The following is a 17,372-nucleotide window of genomic DNA, read 5'->3' on the forward strand; positions in this document are numbered from 1 at the left end:
GCCTGTAGGAGTGAATTAGAATTTCTGGGGGCTTGTTTGTTTGTTCATTTGCTCTTTCTCCTTTAGAATCTGATAAATTCCTTTCCCCTCAATAAATGTCCAGATGATGATGAACAGGGAACCACTTTACTGATAAGCTGATAAGAGCCTGTCATATCCCCAGTATGTTGAGACAGTAAAAAGGTTAAAATCCCATTGATCTAGGAACTTATTTCAGTATTTTGAGTATGAGGTGATAAATGGTAGCAGTAACAATGGAAAGAAAGGAACACGTTTGAAAGATAATGTGAGAGAAGATGAAAAAAAATAGATAGGAAACATTTTGGAGTACTAAATACATGACATTTTACTGTTGAGCAAAATGAGCAAGTAAGAAGCAGAGGCAGAATTTGAACCTAGTTCTGACTGACTCCAAAGAAAGAGAGAACTCTTTCCTCAGATCAGATGGGAAGGAAAAAAGGAGAATGAACAATGGCCTTTAGGGTATTTTAAACTGAAAGACTGAAGAGAACAGAAATCGACAAGCTTAGAAGGTAAACTTATCTACAAGAGAATGCTGTATGAGTTCTGAATTATATGACGTCAGAATCTTAGTATTTAGAAATCAGTTTACTCTTAAATTTCAGTATTCTCAGCAATTGTCTCCTAAGTCAGCCACCTCCTGATTCACTCTGTGATGTACAGACCATGTTTTTGCCCTTTCAGTCCCAATCAATAGTGCTTAGGGGTGATTGATTAGCAGCAAAGTTAACTCTGTGCTAAGTCAGGCATGTCCTTTTTAACTGAAGGTGCACATTTGGGGGACAACCAGATAGGGCAAAAGGTGCCATCTCAAATCCTTGAGAATCTACCATATAGGCAACCAACAGAATTATCAATCCAAACTGAATGAACTAAATGCATAATGTCTGAATACTCGGTTTATAATGCATATGATTTTTGCAGCACATTATTTGATTTTATTTGGTTTGATAGTTTTGAGTCAAGTTCAGATAAAGGTATGAAGGGCATCTTGTTGTTGTTCCTCTAGTTGGAATTTTTTAATTGATAATTCTTCACTTTTATTTTGTTTTACTTTCTGCCCCTGGTTCATTAAACAGGGAAAGAAAGGTAAAACAGAATTAAGATTCAAATTATTCAATAGGATACAACAAGTATCCCAAATCAACAGAGCCAAACTAAAGGAGATTCTGATATACAGTTGACCCTTGAACAACATGGGTTTAAACTGCATAGGTCTACTTATATATGGATTTTTCTCAATAAATACTACAGTACTACATGATCTATGATTGGCTGAATCCATGGATGGAGAACTGTGGATATGGTAGAATCACAGGTATAGAGGAACCATGTATGGGAAGGCCAACTATAAGTTATATGCAGATTTTCGACTGCTCAGAGGGTTGGTGCTCCTAACTCCCTCATTGTTCAAGGGTCAACTGTGATATTAAAAAAATCAAGTGAACAAAGGCAAACTGAGAGGAGACTTTCCAGAGATTCACACACACACACAAAAAAAGAATGGAAGTCTATGTTGACCACAATGTCAATATGAGCCCAAATTATGGCACGACTGGACAGGTTTAAAGCCCAAAGGAATCTTGGGTTTATTTACTCAAAAATATTTGTTGTGCGCTTACCATGTATTAGGCACTGTATCCTGGGTATGGGCAATAAGGAAGTACATCATCAGGAAAGAATTTTAAAAGAATAATAAGACTGACTTTAGTAGTTCTTTTTTATTATTAATATGAGCTAGCAGTTCTAATTATTTAGAATTATTTAATTCTAAATAATTTCTCTCCCTGCATGGGAGAATCACTCCTACCAGTCTTCCTCCTGCCTCCAACCCTGGGTACACTTCTGGAATCCAGATTTGTGTGACTGTAAAATTCATGTTTCTTCCATTAGAGCTGTATCTTTCAAACTTTTTTGACCACAAGCCTCAGTAAGAAATATATTTTACATGTGACCCAGTATAAACACACACACACACACACACAATGATCACATAATTGACATAAAAATTTCATAAAATAATACCATTACTGTGGGCAATGCACTCTAATATTTTCTACTATATTGTTTCAAAAAAAGAAGAAAGAAAGAGAGAAAGAAAAGGGAAAGGGGGAAAAAGTGAATCTTTTCCTACTAAATTTCACAACTTATTATGTGACCCACAGTTTGAAAAATAAGGCACTATAGTGTAGTATACTGTTCTTCCTTCCATGGACAGAATGCAGGATGGCAGGGAGATATCAGCCTGAGTTTAAGCATTAACCATAGGAATTCTCAAAGTAGAAAACTGCAGGACTGAATGTGCACACTCTGCCTCTGAATTGTTTCTTGATTATACTATGCTTCAAATAGCTTTTATTTACCTAACCCCAAAACCTTGGGGGGAAAAGTTGGTGTTTTTGTTTTGGTTTGGTTTTTTGCAGCCTACCTATAGTATTCAAGTTATATTCTGACACAATTCTGGTCTGCTGTGACATGGTTAGCTTTTGAGGGAGAAGCAAAAATCTTAATTTGCTTTTCTTTGAGGAAGAAAAAAATCTTTGAAATTTATTCAGGGCAGGAGCCAGGCAATGGGGAAAGAATTTATACTGTAATCCTCAGAGGAGTAGAACATGAATTGAATTAATGTTTCTTCAGGATATGGGATTCTTTTCTTATGAATAAAATCTTTTGAGATCAGGTAGGAAGTTGTAACCATTTTTCTCTTTTATTACTTTTTCTGATACATTGCTTTGAATATTTGGTTTTATACTGGCAGTGAGGGTTGACCAACAAACCAGCCTGACTGTGTAATACCATTTTCCTGAGTTGATTCTATTCAGCAGGGCCTTTTCTAGTATGGACAGCTTGAAGGAAACAGATCAAGTTAGTTTCAAGAAACTAACAAGTTTACTGTAATCTGGTTCTTTCATTTAGTTCATCATGTAATAGTTAGTAATAATCCTTACTAAAGAGTTTTGTAATAGCCATTTAGTTCAATCATGTAACAGTTTCCCTTGACCATCTTAGAGGTTCATAGGCCCCCTTATTCATGTGCTACCTATGTCCATGGTCCCTTGTTAAGTAGAGCTGAAAAATGTAGGCCATTCTAAGTGCGTTTCTTTATGAAACTATGAGATTGATTGGTTAATTCAGACAAAATGATCAAATAATTCAAAATGAATCAAAATGAAGGATGGATTAAACTTAACCAGGGTTGAATAAACCTTGGGTGTAGATTGACAAACCACTGTGACTGCTTTGCTTGATGTGCTGTCATGTCAGACAAAGACTGCCTTTTTGTTCCCCCTGGTGAAGTTTTGTTATGTCTCTTAACTAGCTTAATAGCTCCTACCTAGGATACATTAATTCAAACTACTTCTTTGGCTGGTTTCGACTGTCTTGACCAGCTGAAGAAGGTTTGAGTTAGTTAATAAGAACTAAGATGAAGGGACTTCCCTGGTGGCGAAGTGGTTGCGAATCCGCCTGCCAATGCAAGGGACATGGGTTCGAGCCCTGGTCCAGGAAGATCCCACATGCTGCTAGAGCAACTAAGCCAGAGCACCACAACTACTGAGCCTGCGCTCTAGAGCCCGCGAGCCACAACTACTGAAGCCCGCACACCTACAGCCTGTGCTCTGCAAGGAGAAGCCACCGCAGTGAGAAGCCTATGCACCACAATGAAGAGAGTAGCCCCTGCTCGCGGCAACTACAGAAAACCTGCACACAGCAACAAACACCCAACGCAGCCAAAAATAAGTAAATAAATAAATAATTGATTACATTTTTTAAAAAAGAACTAAGATGAATAGTGGTTTGATTACAATGACTAGCTTGCCTGAACTACTTGGTTGTTGCACTACAACCAGTCAGCAATTTGACCAAATCAGTATTTGCCTAAGTTGATTAGTCTATTCAATCTGAAGTTGAAATAACTATGGCAGGTAGGAAAACCTGAAAAAAATATTTTTACTGAATTCTTCTAATTACACACAATCTTAACCATTTTTCAGAAAAGAGTAAACTCTCTGTATTAGATAAGGTTCTCAAGAGAAACAGAACCAAACAGAAACCATAAACCAGTAGGATTCTCAAGAGAAACAGAACAAATACTGTAAAATTATATTTTATACACACACACACACACACACACACACACACACACACACACTCATGCAGTTATGGAGGCTGAGAAATCCCAAGATCTACGGTCAATAAGCTGGGGATCCAGAAGAGCCAATGTGTAGTTGCAGTCTGAGTCCAAAGGCTTGAGAACCAGGAGAGCAAATGACAAAAGTTCCAGTCTAAAAGCTGGCAGGCTCTAGACCGAAGAAAGGCCAGTGTTTCACCTGAGTTCATAGGCTGGAAAAGACCGATGTTCCAGCTCAAGTAGTCAGCCTAGAGGAGTTCCTCTTACCCAGCCTTTGTGTAGTATTCAGATCTTCAGCTGATTAGATGAGGCTAATCCCCATCAGGGAGGGCAATCTGCTTTACTTAGTCTACCCATTCAAATGTTAATCACATCCAGACCCTCACAGAGACACCCAGAATAATGTTTGGCCAAATGTCTGGCTATTCCATGGCCCAATCAAGTTGACACATAAATTAACCATCACTCTCCCTGATTGTTTCTCTGCTGGCTGACTTTTAAGGGAGTCCCATGAGTTGGCTTCACTTATAGCTGGAGTCTATGACAGTCTAAATGCTTTGGTATATGGAATATCAGGATGCCCCTCAAACTAAAGATATTCCCCATCTCTAACCTAACAGAATTCCTGAAATTTCACCATTAGAGTTATTCTTTTGGGATAAAGCAAAGTGGGTCACAGGCACTAAAATGCAAATATCCATGGAAGGCAAACACAATAACTCCTTATCAGTATTGACATAAATTAGTTTGTACAAGTTTTCAAGTGTTTTAAAAGAGGTCCCTGGGGCTTCCCTGGTGGCGCAGTGGTTGAGAGTCCACCTGCCGATGCAGGGAACACGGGTTCGTGCCCCAGTCCAGGAAGATCCCACATGCCACAGAGCAGCCGGGCCCGTGAGCCATGGCCGCTGAGCCTGCGCGTCCGGAGCCTGTGCTCCACAACGGGAGAGGCCACAGCAGTGAGAGGCCCGCGTAACGCAAAAAAAACAAAAAACAGAGGTCCCTTTGTAAATGGGAAATAGAAAAGGAAAATTTGAAGACAGAATATCTAGGTTCTGAGAACAGCTACAATGTGCATATGTGTGGGAGTGGTTGGTCCTGACGCATCTTAGGGGCAACTGGGGGCACTCAGCAACAGGGACGAGATACACGAAACACGGAAATAGCACCCAAAGGACAAGTGAGAAGGAATCAAAGATGTTGATTTTATCATTTTTTCTGAACCTGTTTTGATTGTATGACTAGGTAGATCAAAAATGACCAAGCAATTCAGTCAGTAACATTTCCTATGGTCATTACTATGGTCTGGTAAAAGGTAAAGACTGAGAAATGGTTTGCTATTTGGGGGCTCCAATGGAATCAATCTGGCCACTCACATGCAAATCAACTCTTATTTCCTAGACCCAGTCTGCAACTTCCAGCAACCCTGTCACCTCATCCATCTTCTCTCCACTGTCACAGATTTCCCTAAGGCTCAGTTATGTTTGTGAGGTCTTTATGTAAACATCTCAGTCTTTGTGCCGAAGAACCAAAAGACGCCCATGGTTAATACAGAGTCCTAGCTTTGGAAACTCATTCATGATGGGAGGGGCACAGAGTAAAATTGTCCAAACCTCCTAAAACCATGGAACATTAGGGAAGCAGGAGGAGGTTGTTCCACCGGATCTATTTTCTGTTCTCTTTAATTAATCATTGTCCAAACACCAGCACTGTACAAGATCCAGCAAATCTTACCCAGAAGACCTACCACAAGTAAAAATTAATTGTTCTTTCTTCCCTTTTACTGGCCAGTTTAGAATGTTTTGCAGGTGGTCAAATGATATTAATTATCTGCAACAAAGGGAAGGATGTTCCTAAATGAACCTAAAGGTAGAACATAGCCTAATATATTACGTAGAATGAATTCTCAGCAAGCACTGATAGTCTTTATAACTGCAGCAGCAGAGGCTGTGTAGGTAAGTGCAGCAATTAGTTTGTGCTTGGTGAGAGGGACCCCAGTATGCTGAGTGGAAAGTATTTGTATCTTTTTCATTCAAAAATGATTGAGAAGAAGAGCAAAAATTGGGACAGTGAATAGGGACAGAGTGACCAGATTGAGCAATGCAATTCTGTGAATGTACTTCAAAATCATCTTGGAGACGACAGATAGACTGTGGCAAAATACTGTAGTAGCACCTGTGGGTATCTATTGACCTCATGAAAAGCAAAAATTAATCAATAATTTACACTGGGAAAATCATCTGGGCAAGATCCTCCCTTAGTTGAGTACAGTGTCAGTGCCTGGTGAACGGTTAATTTGGAGAAGAGGAAACATCACCATTATATTGACAGAAGCCACCTCCTGTTTCCATCATGCTTTTGCTGCTAAGAAAAAACAGCCCTGATTTCCAGGAACAGGTCTGACACTCAGGCTTAAGTGTTGCTAGGACCTGGCCTGGTGCTCATGGCTAGGCCATGTTGTTCTCCTGCTGGGTATGAACAATCTCACAGAATGCCAAGATTACACAAGGTCATTCTGTGACCACAGTAAAGAGAAAAAACTTCATAATTTTCATCTAAAAACAAAAAAAAAGAGTATTTCCCAAATCACAAAATACTTAATATCTTTCTCTCCTGGCTAATATAAGTGACCACTGCTTCTTTATCAATTACAGCTTCAGCCTCACTCTAATCTGTCTTCCCTGTAGATAAGACTTATTGAGATACCCACTAAAAGAACTGTCCCCACTTCCTGACAGCACCCACCAGAGAGAATCCTTGCTTCCTTGGACCCTCCCCCAAATCACCTAACCAAAGCCCAAATCCTATAATAAGTCCTTTCTAATGTTCTCTCACTGAGACACCCCCGTGGTTCTCCATGGTTTGTGTTCTCCCTACTTGCAAGGAGTATTAAACCCAGCTTATTCAATTACAGGTGTGTTCCAGGTGATCTTTGGCTGAACAACATGACACTACCTTTAAAAAGAAGTGGGGGGCTTCCCTGGTGGCGCAGTGGTTGAGAGTCCACCTGCCGATGCAGGGGACACGGGTTCATGCCCCGGTCCGGGAAGATCTCACATGCCATGGAGCGGCTGTGCCTGTGAGCCATGGCCACTGAGCCTGCGCGTCCAGAGCCTGTGCTCTGCAGCAGGAGAGGCCACAACAGTGAGAGGCCCGCGTACCGCAAAAAAAAAAAAAAAAAAAAAAAAAAAAAAAAAAGTGGGAAGCTCGGTGGGGGGCAAAGTTTGGTAGGGTGGCTAAAGCAACAAACTCTGATCTCCCTATCTTTTGCTCTTCTCCCTTTATAATTTCCAGTCAGTAGGAATCTACAAAAAATGAAATTAATACCAAAACTATAATAAATGCTTTGGTTATTCTCCCTTGGAGACTCCCAGCAGATAAGACCTCTTGGCAAACTTTCCAGCCATTAGTTTATAGACTGTATAAGTCAGTGTCCACTTTCCAGGGGACTTTGGCTATTTCAGCTGTTGTACTTATGTCAGTTACTCACTATATGCAGGAAGCCTATCCCAGTAAGTATCTTTTCACACAGTGGTTTCAAAGTTATGGTTTATCTTCTGGTAAGATAGGCCAAAGAAACATTCCTTGGGTAATTTTCTCTAAATCATGCCATTTTTATCGAACTCCCACTACTTACAAAGTACAACTTTAGGTTCTGGAAACACAATGATAGATAAGACAGAGTTTTTGTCCTCATGGAGCTTAAATTCTAGTTGGAGAAACAGAAGATAAACAAGTAAACAAATAATTCAAGTACCACCTCCTCATTTTTCTTGACAACCCAGCTCAATTCAACTCTCCTTCCTCTGAACTCCTATATTAATGACTGTGTCACAAATTTCTGTGTTTGCTTATTCATTGTCTTAGAATTGTTGAAGGAACAAGTTATGTTTTTTGAAAAATAATAAGAGAAGTTTCCATGATGCACAGCTGCTAATTTTCAATATCATGTGGAAGAAGAAGTATAGTTGTGATGAGTGATCTTAAGGAAAAGAACTTGGTGGCTACTCCAGGAAAGCAGAGTTGAGCCCTACACGAGCAACTACCTTCTAAAAGTCAGCTATCTGAATACCAAGTAGATGACCTCCAGAATTAATTAGATCCCTATTACTATTGAGTATTCAAACAGATATCAAGCAACCTCTTGACGGATACGGTTAAGGAGTATTCAAGCATCAGAATATAGGTTGAATTAAATGCTTTTTAAGATCCCTTAAGTTTCTAAGAATCAATGATTTGTGCATTGTTCTCTATGTATATAAAGGCACTCCCCTATTACACTGCAAGCTAATTGTGAGCAAGAATCTTGCCTTTCTTATTATTATTGTATTCCCCAGATCCCTACTGTGTATAACACAGTTCTAGGTCTACAATGAGAGCATAATAATTACTTCCTCACTTTGTTATTCCCACTAGAAGAAGGCCACTGCTAACTGGGCCACAACCCTCTGGGATTTCCAGCAGTAGTGGCAAGATCTGAGTTGAAAATATAGTGAAGACATTATGTCACACTCCTTTTTTTTTCCTTTTAGGATTATATTCTTAAGGACCAAGTGTTCCAAGATAATAGGCCATGTGTTTTCAATGGTCTATGTTTTCTCAGACTCACTGCCATATTCACACAAGTTGCCAAGCTCTCCAAGTATTCCTATCTTAACTACCAACCATAACCTTGAACCTGACAGTGGACAGCCTTATTATTCTTTTCTGTACCTCATGTTCACCATCCTATATTCATATTTTATCATTTCTCCTACTTATTCCATCAGAATAAATAAAGAGGCAGGCATGGTAGTTAGATTGATATTAACCCAAAGTGGCAGAGGACTACAGATGCACTAGGCTAGGTCCTCCTCTGGGCTGAGCAAGCAGGCAAGTGTCTATCTACCTAGCTGATTGATGAGGTGACCATTAATTAGCAGCTTAAGGCTAACACCTGGGAAAAACCATGGCCTGTGAACAAAGCTTGTGATTCATGATTCCCTCCTTTTAACTTTATTGCTATTATCTCACAGGAGACCACTGTTGTAAGCTTGTTAAGCACTGAAAGGCCATTTGAGAAGGTAGATTGAAGAGTCAGTTATGAAGGGAGACCTAAAACTTGCTTGAGAAACAAAATATGATTAACTGAATGCAAACCTGAAGTCAAACACAACAGTCAGGGCACAATTAAATGCAGCTGTGTTCCTTTCCTTCCGCCTCAGAGCATCAGCTACAATCACTCTCTTTCCCTCTTATGACTTGTAATAAAATCTTGTTGGATGGGCATAATGGGAATTTGCAGATTGGAGGGACTGTATGGTGTCTGGGTATACAGATGGTCATCATCTTTATTTATCTACAACCCTGAAGTCACACCTACCCCAAGATAACCACCAAAGAGCCTATTAGCTGCTGTTCTGCCTTGAAATCTCAATGGCAATAAAGAGTGCCTTCCGACACTTGATCAGTCCTCAAAATGATCCTCTTGCACCGTGTTTCATCTAGCCTCATATTTTATCAGGGTTGCTATTGCCTTGGAGTACAATCCTTGAGTTGAATGAGCCAAGGCAAGATGTTTTCCTGTTTCCAATTTGACTTGTTGAGAGTGACTCAAGCTATTCAACTGAAGCTGGGTAGCCTGGGATATTTTGTTAAGCGTTACTTTTTTGAATACCAAAGCCTATGTCTACATGTACAAATCAGGCTGACCAAATGCAGAATGCTGACTGATTGATTTCAACTAACTGAAGTCAGTGACTGGAAAGGAGCAGAGGTAATTCTAATAAATGCCAAAAGTCAAATTTGACTGAATCGTTGAACCCATCGAACACACGATTCAGGTGACTCATAGGCGAAGCTAATGTCTGCATTATTTCTTTCTTTTCAAGAAAAAAAATGCAGAAAGGAATAAACTGAGGTGATCTTAATATAGCATTAACCACAATATTGGGCATACTAAAGGCATTCAGTAAATAACTGTTGACTGGGTGATCTGCCAGCATACCTTTTCAACACAGTAGCCTAACCTCTCACAGTCCCTCCAACTCCCACCCTAGCAGCTTTTGGGATTGGGAGGCTTAGTCACCTTTCTAAGGATAGAACCAAAGTAAAATGGATCTTTGCTGGCGAGGAGGTGGGGGGCAGTGTTTGCTTTTCTAGAAACATTTTATTATCTCTGCCTAGGCTTAGCATTTCATAATGTCTGTACTTTTTTGTTAGCCTGTCTGTTAGACTTCATGAAGAAGCAAATTAAAGGATCAAGAATTTTCTTTACAGAAAAAACCCTATGGAACATAATAATAATATTTCACTTCAGCAGTGTCATAATTTACCGAGTCTTTAATAATGTAACTTTCGCAGAATGAAGAAAGGTCACACTTCTATCCCTAAATCACCTTCATGAGAATGGCAGTTTTTGTTCTTCCCCACCACTGTAAGGTCAATCCTAGCCATCAAGAGGTCAATGTTTTCATTATTTAGTACTTAGATATGATTTAAATGCCTTCTCCCCTAAGTTTAGTGCTTTCTTCCAGATATCTCCCCAAACTTCAGATAACATAATTATGGAAGAAAAGAAATTTGGAGTGCATTTCCCTCAGTTTATCCCTCATTGCATGGTATATGAAAATAAGGTGAAACTGGTATTCTGTCTGTGCTCACAGGAGCTATGGTTAATGAATCTTAGATCCACTAAAAACAGTTCTTTAAAAAATCCCACCACATTTAAATATGTTCTGCACTCAGAACATATTTAAACAAAAGTAAAAATGGGATTCAGAAATATGTGAAAATTGTTTAAAAGCATCCAGAAACAAGGGTGTCATCCAATAGCAGTAAACCTACACTCACTGTGGGTTAAATAAATAAACTATATTTAATATGTCACACATGTAAACTATCCACTCTAGGGAAGGAATCTATTTAAGCTGCTCTTGTTTATCACATCTCATCTCAAGACTAGCCTCAATGAAGAAGCTGAGTGGATGACTTCACGTCAGTAGTTTTCAAACTTGTGGATAAATATTACCTGGTAGGTATGTTAAAATGCAGATTCCCAGGTCTTGCCCTCAAATAGTCTGAATCAGCTAATTTGGTAGCGTGTCTGTTAATCCGCGTTTTAAATATGGCCCTTCAAGTGAGTTCAATACTCTTGGTCAGTAGGCCACCCTTTGAGAAACACCAGCAAACATGGTGTGTGTAATTAAAGTATTCAAAAATGGTCACTGGGGCTTCCCTGGTGGCGCAGTGGTTGAGAGTCCAGCTGCCGATGCAGGGGACACGGGTTCGTGCCCCGGTCCGGGAAGATCCCACATGCCGCGCAGCGGCTAGGCCCGTGAGCCATGGCCGCTAAGCCTGTGCATCCGGAGCCTGTGCTCTGCAACAGGAGAGGCCACAACAGTGAGAGGCCCTCGTACCGCAAAAAAAAAAAAAAAAAAAAAAAAAAAAAGGTCACTGACCTATCACTGAGTCTAGAAATTTTGTCATTTGAAAGTTAAACTGTCAGATCAGATCCTCCTGGAGTAACATAGCAGACATTATGGCAAAATGTGTAAGGTTCTTCCCATTTGACAGCAGGTTTGGGGAAAGGAGCATTGGATGCCTGGAAGGCAAACTCTATAAATCTCCTAATTTGTTGCTTAGAGCCTGTCCTTTTCTTTCCCATAAACTACATGATTCCTGAAGGCATGGTCACATCTAAGAAAAAATTTTCAAAGGCAATGCTTCATAGTGTGTTCACTAGACAGAATGATAAGATGTCAGAATTACAGAGGTTCTCAGGGATGGTGAAATCCAACCTAGTTCTTTGATCTCTACCCCTACTCTCCACTGGGCAGCTCTTTGGTTGACTTTCCCCCTTTGTCCAAGAATTTGGTCCCTTTTGTCTCACTTTGATAATTTCACGTCTTGATCACTGCCTTTGATAACCTCCTCGGCCCTAGCTACTTTCCAGCCCTGGCTTGCAGTAGCATGATTTAGCTGCTGTCCAAGAACTTGCTTGATCACTGACCCATCTAATTTACCAGCCACTGATTTTATACCACTGTGCCTAATCCTCCAGTTGCTCTGGCACAACATTATACTCGACTTTTTCTTTAATTAGCACCTTGTAGAAACTCCATAGGGTTTAATTTCCTTCTATGTGTAAATGAGATAAAGTAAAATGCCTTGATCCTCATGGAGAATAGGGTCCCGGGAGCTAGGATGGCTATTCCTCCATCTCTGATTTTTTGATCCTATCTATGGCTCCTGATAGATGGTTTCATGACATCCCATTGGTCAGACCCTTGGGCTGCTGCCCCAACACTCTGAATCATAGCTATAAAATCACCACTGCTTAGGATTCCTACCTTCTCTGCAAAGGCCAATAAACTTTTAAAGCTCCACGTTTTCCTTGGAGTCTATTTGAATGCTCCTAAGATTTGAAATGGTTGATCACTCCCTACTCCTTGAAATACTTTCTTCCCTTGGATTCTATGCTTTCTTGGTAAAAAAAAAAAAAAAAAAAAAAAAAAAAATGGAGTTCTCTGACTGAAACAGAGGTAGGAGTGAGGGCCCCTGAACCATGCCCCGAGCCTCCCACTTGCCTTCCCCTACCCATAATGGCCTTCTAGTAAATCAATATAATCCCCAAGGTCTCTAGAAGTTTGGAAAGTACAAACCATGAGAAAACATGTTCTAAGAACAATTCTAGGTGATGGTGATACATGTATAGTAATTGCATTTTAGATCACTCAGGGATAAATTAAATTCTGTCACAATAATCAGATGACTATCACTAACCAAAGACATGCATGTATCTTTCACACACATAGACACACACACACAAACTGTGCATCAAGTTAGGAAGCTTATGTTTCCACTAGGAGAAGTGAATAATAACAACAATAACAACAAATATTTATAGGGTAAAATCTATGTGTCAGGTACCATATTGAGTGCTTTACCTTCTGTGCATCATCTATTGTTCACAGCAACCATGTGAGATAACTATGACTACTCCTATTTTACAGATGATGAAACGGGTTGGAGAGGTTAAGCAGTTTGCCCATTTAAGTGACAGATTTGCACACAAGCCTCACTGACCCTAAAGCCTTTTCTCTTTTCAACACTCTATGCAGCATTGAAATACTGGCTCAAGAGAATGTCTAAAAGCATTTCAAGCATTTCCTTGAAATTCTGTATTTATCACCAGTAGAAACAATACAGCAGTAAAGCAAAAAGATTTGAAAATAAAAGCTGAGCCAAGTAGCATTGGGAAACAAACTCATAACAAGTTGGGTGTTTCAAAGCAAAGGAGTCCAATGTGCCACAAATCTTTTCAATATTGAACCACTCAAATGCTCTCTCTAATCAGCAGCAGTGCAGACATTTTGGGTTTCACTTTTGATATGAATGTGAAAACTCTGGGTCTACTATCTCAACACAGCTGTTCCAAGGCCCCTAGGGAAGGGCACTGAGCAAGAAGGCAGTGTGGGCATAGTGGAGATTTTGCCAGATGGTTCCTCTCCACATTAGACTCTTCTCAGCATATTTTATTTATTTAACCCTATCCTGTCTGGTCCCTCACAGAAAACAGTTTTCCTCTAAAGGCAAATTTTCCCCAGATCCTTGTAGAACTTGACATTTTAATAGGCACCATCGTGCATTCTAATTTCATAACTAATAGGTCAGCTTTTTTTCTTATACCCTCAGTCATTTAACTTTCCCAGCAGGATATTTCTTTCATGTAGTCTACTCCTTATTTATTTACGTAAGTTCTCAACCCGAGATCGGCATCTCTCTCGCTCTCTCGGTCTGTCTCCCTCCCTCCCTCCCCTCTCCTTACCTGTTCTATCTGTTCCTAGCTCTTGGGGAATCTCCTGGTTTCTAACCTTCCAATGACTTGCCTTTTTCTCCTTTCCAGCATGTCTGTCCTCTCTGTTTGCCTGGTCTGGAAGGTTCCAATTACCTTAACCTTCCCTCTCTGTGGGAAGCTATGATTTAATTGCCGGTATGAATCTGACTCCTTGTCATGTCCATGCTTTCCCTAAATACTTAAATGTTTCCATTCCAGAGTATTCCCACTATTCTCTCCCCCAGCTCCATTCTTAAACCATAAGTTTCTGAGCCTCACCTGGAGTGTTGTGTGCCTTGTACTAATCCTATACTCTTGTGATTTTCAAACTACTAGAAGTCTTGGGGGTTCTACAGAGTTACTCCAAGACCACTACAGAATAAGGGGGAGACTCAGGGTACATGGCTCTGGGACCCCCACCAACAAGAGCTTTAACAAGCACAGCTCCATTTTTATCTTTTTTTAATATTGTTTCACAGAAAATTTCATTTGAAACAAATAATCTACTAAAAATATTTGAGACATGTGTGTGTGTGTGTATATATATGTATATGTGTGTGTATGTGTATATATATATATATATATATATACCCTTTACCATTAGCCTAGACTTAGTAACTCTTCCATTAATTTATGACTCAATTAATCTACAAGCCTGGGGCTGACAGGTAACAAGTCACAAATTACTCTGTAAACAAGATAGGACAACAGTTCAAAACAGAAGATGGATTTGAGCTCCATGCTGTCAACATTTGATACTGCTGAATTTGTGGTTCATTTCAAAGAAAGAAACATAGGTATAGGTTTGAGAGTTCCAATAAATGTTGCATCATAGGGCAAAGGGTAAGCTTCAGGTACCTCTACAAGAAATAATATGAATGCAATAATAATATTAAAGATTTATTTCTGTAACCAGCTAAGGCACTACAGTTTGAAGTATTGCAGAAAGGAACTGTGAGCGAGGATAGCATCCTTGCCACCCTGTATTTTTTAACATCTTTATTGGAGTATAACTGCTTCACAATGGTGTGTTAGTTTCTGCTTTATAACAAAGTGAATCAGTTATACATATACATATGTCCCCATATCTCCTCCCTCTTGCGTCTCCCTCCCTCCCACCCTCCCTATCCCACCCCTCTAGGTGGTCACAAAGCACCGAGCTGATCTCCCTGTGCTAGGCGGCTGCTTCCCACTAGCTAGCTATTTTACATTTGGTAGTGTGTATATGTCCATGCCACTCTCTCACTTTGTCCCAGCTTACCCTCCCCCCTTCCCCGTATCCTCAAGTCCATTCTCTACGTCTGTGTCTTTATTCCTGTCCTGCCCCTGGGTTCTTCAGACCTTTTTTTTTTTTTTTTTAGATTCCATATATATATATGTGTTAACATACAAAAGACTGAGATACCTTCGTTTTCAGGAAAACTTGACATGTGACCATTATTCTCTTGCTAATATTTGGGCCACGTACCTTAAATTGTTTGGTGTACTTTGTCTCTAAAAGGTTACATAAATGGTGGTTGCTCAAGGATATGAACAATTAGGGCTGAGGCCTGGCGGCAACCAAACATACCTCAAGGCAGCTGGGAGAAGTCCTGCTCCCCTAACAGGGGTTATGACGATACCCAAAATCAGCAAGAAGCAGTTACGGAAGAGGATTGGCGCCCCTTGGTGCCCCTCAAGAATGAGGAGCGGGATAAAAGGCAGAGGAGGGATTTGTCACCGGAAACGCCCACTAACAGTTCCTGGGGAATAACAGTAGAATCTGGGTAATAAAATAAAATCTGACCTTTTTTCTTTTCTCTTCCTTTGTGCTTAGTCTTGTTTCACTTGCCCACAGGGTGCCACGTCGGGAGACCTCGCACCAGGCACTTCACAGCAGAGTCCCTAGTGTGGAACAGCCGCACCGACTCCTCAGTTCAAGATAGCTGCGGCGGACCACGTGCAGAGACGCTACGCCCACACTGTGATCCGGAGCCAAATGCAGCACAGCTGCCTCCGCCCCACAACGACTCCACCCCACGGAGAACCCTTCAAAGCAGCCCCGCCCATAGCCTGGGGGAGGGGAATGCGCTCTTGATTGCAAGCTCGCACCTGGTCCATTCTTTCATCGGAGAATAAATCTTTCCTTTGTTTCTGAACTGACCTCAGTCTCCTTCTACTGGCTCAAATGACACAGGGCAGGAGGACGCTCATTAGAGCCCAACTTGGAAGGGTTGTTAATAGTTGATCTGATGGCTGGAGGTTCAACAGAAATTAGGTTTCTGAAAAAGGAGGGAAGAGAAACCTGAGGAATTTGGGGTGGGGTATATGAGAAAAAAAGAAAGTCAGCTACTTGCAAGGGGCTCAAGGCAAGTAATATCTTCAAGGAAAGCCAGGCTTCCTTTAGGACAAAAATGAAAAGAGCGTTCATAGACACAGTTGTAAACATTCGGGATGTTGCTCCTAGCAGACCATGATATGCAAGTAATGCATTAACGTGGTTGAGGGGGGCTTCCCTGGTGGCGCAGTGGTTGAGAGTCCGCCTGCCGATGCAGGGGACGCGGGTTCGTGCCCCGGTCCGGGAGGATCCCACATGCCGCGGAGCAGCTGGGCCCGTGAGTCATGGCCGCTGAGCCTGTGCGTCCGGAGCCTGTGCTCCGCAATGGGAGAGGCCTTAACAGTGGGAGGCCCGCGTACCGCAAAAAAAAAAAAGATGGTTGAGGGGATCAGGGAGGAGTGGGATATTGGGTCAGATTCAGGGAATCTGAAATGTGGTATATTAACTGGGCTTTGGCTATCTGGGAGCGACTGAGGTAAACAAATTCACAAGGTATGAAGTGATTAGTCCTGGGATTGGGTCTTGTTTTAGTCCTTCTGAGTTGCTATGACAGAATATCACGGACTGAGTAGTTTAAAAAACATTAATTTCTCACAGTTCTGCAGGCTGAGAAGTCTAAGATCAAGGCACTGGCAGATGTGGAGGACCTGTTTCCCAGTTCACAGATAGCCATCTTCTTGCTGTGTCCTCACATGGCAGAAAGGGCAAGGGAGCTCTGTGGGTCTTTTTTATAAGGACACTCGTTCCTTTCATGAGGGCTTCAACCTTATGATCTAATCACCTCCAAAAGGCTCCACCTCCACATACTATCACATTGGGGATTAGGTTTTAACATACGATTTTGGTGGGGGATACAGATATTCAGTCTATAGCAAGTCTCTTATGGGAAGGTAAGTAATTTGATCTAATTATAGCTTTTTTCTAGGGGGTGGTCTTCTGTGGAATTTCTAGTATTGAGGCTGACAGTGTTGAGGGAGGCTATTACATTAAGCACAAGAAACAATACATACCCCCCTTAGTCCTGCAGTGGGTAATGTTGCCACCTGGAGAGGGGTGGGCTTTCATGCAGCACAAGGAAACTGGAGCCCCCC

The sequence above is a fragment of the Hyperoodon ampullatus genome, assembly GCF_949752795.1.
Source record: "Hyperoodon ampullatus genome assembly, chromosome: X".
Lineage (NCBI taxonomy): Eukaryota > Metazoa > Chordata > Mammalia > Artiodactyla > Ziphiidae > Hyperoodon > Hyperoodon ampullatus.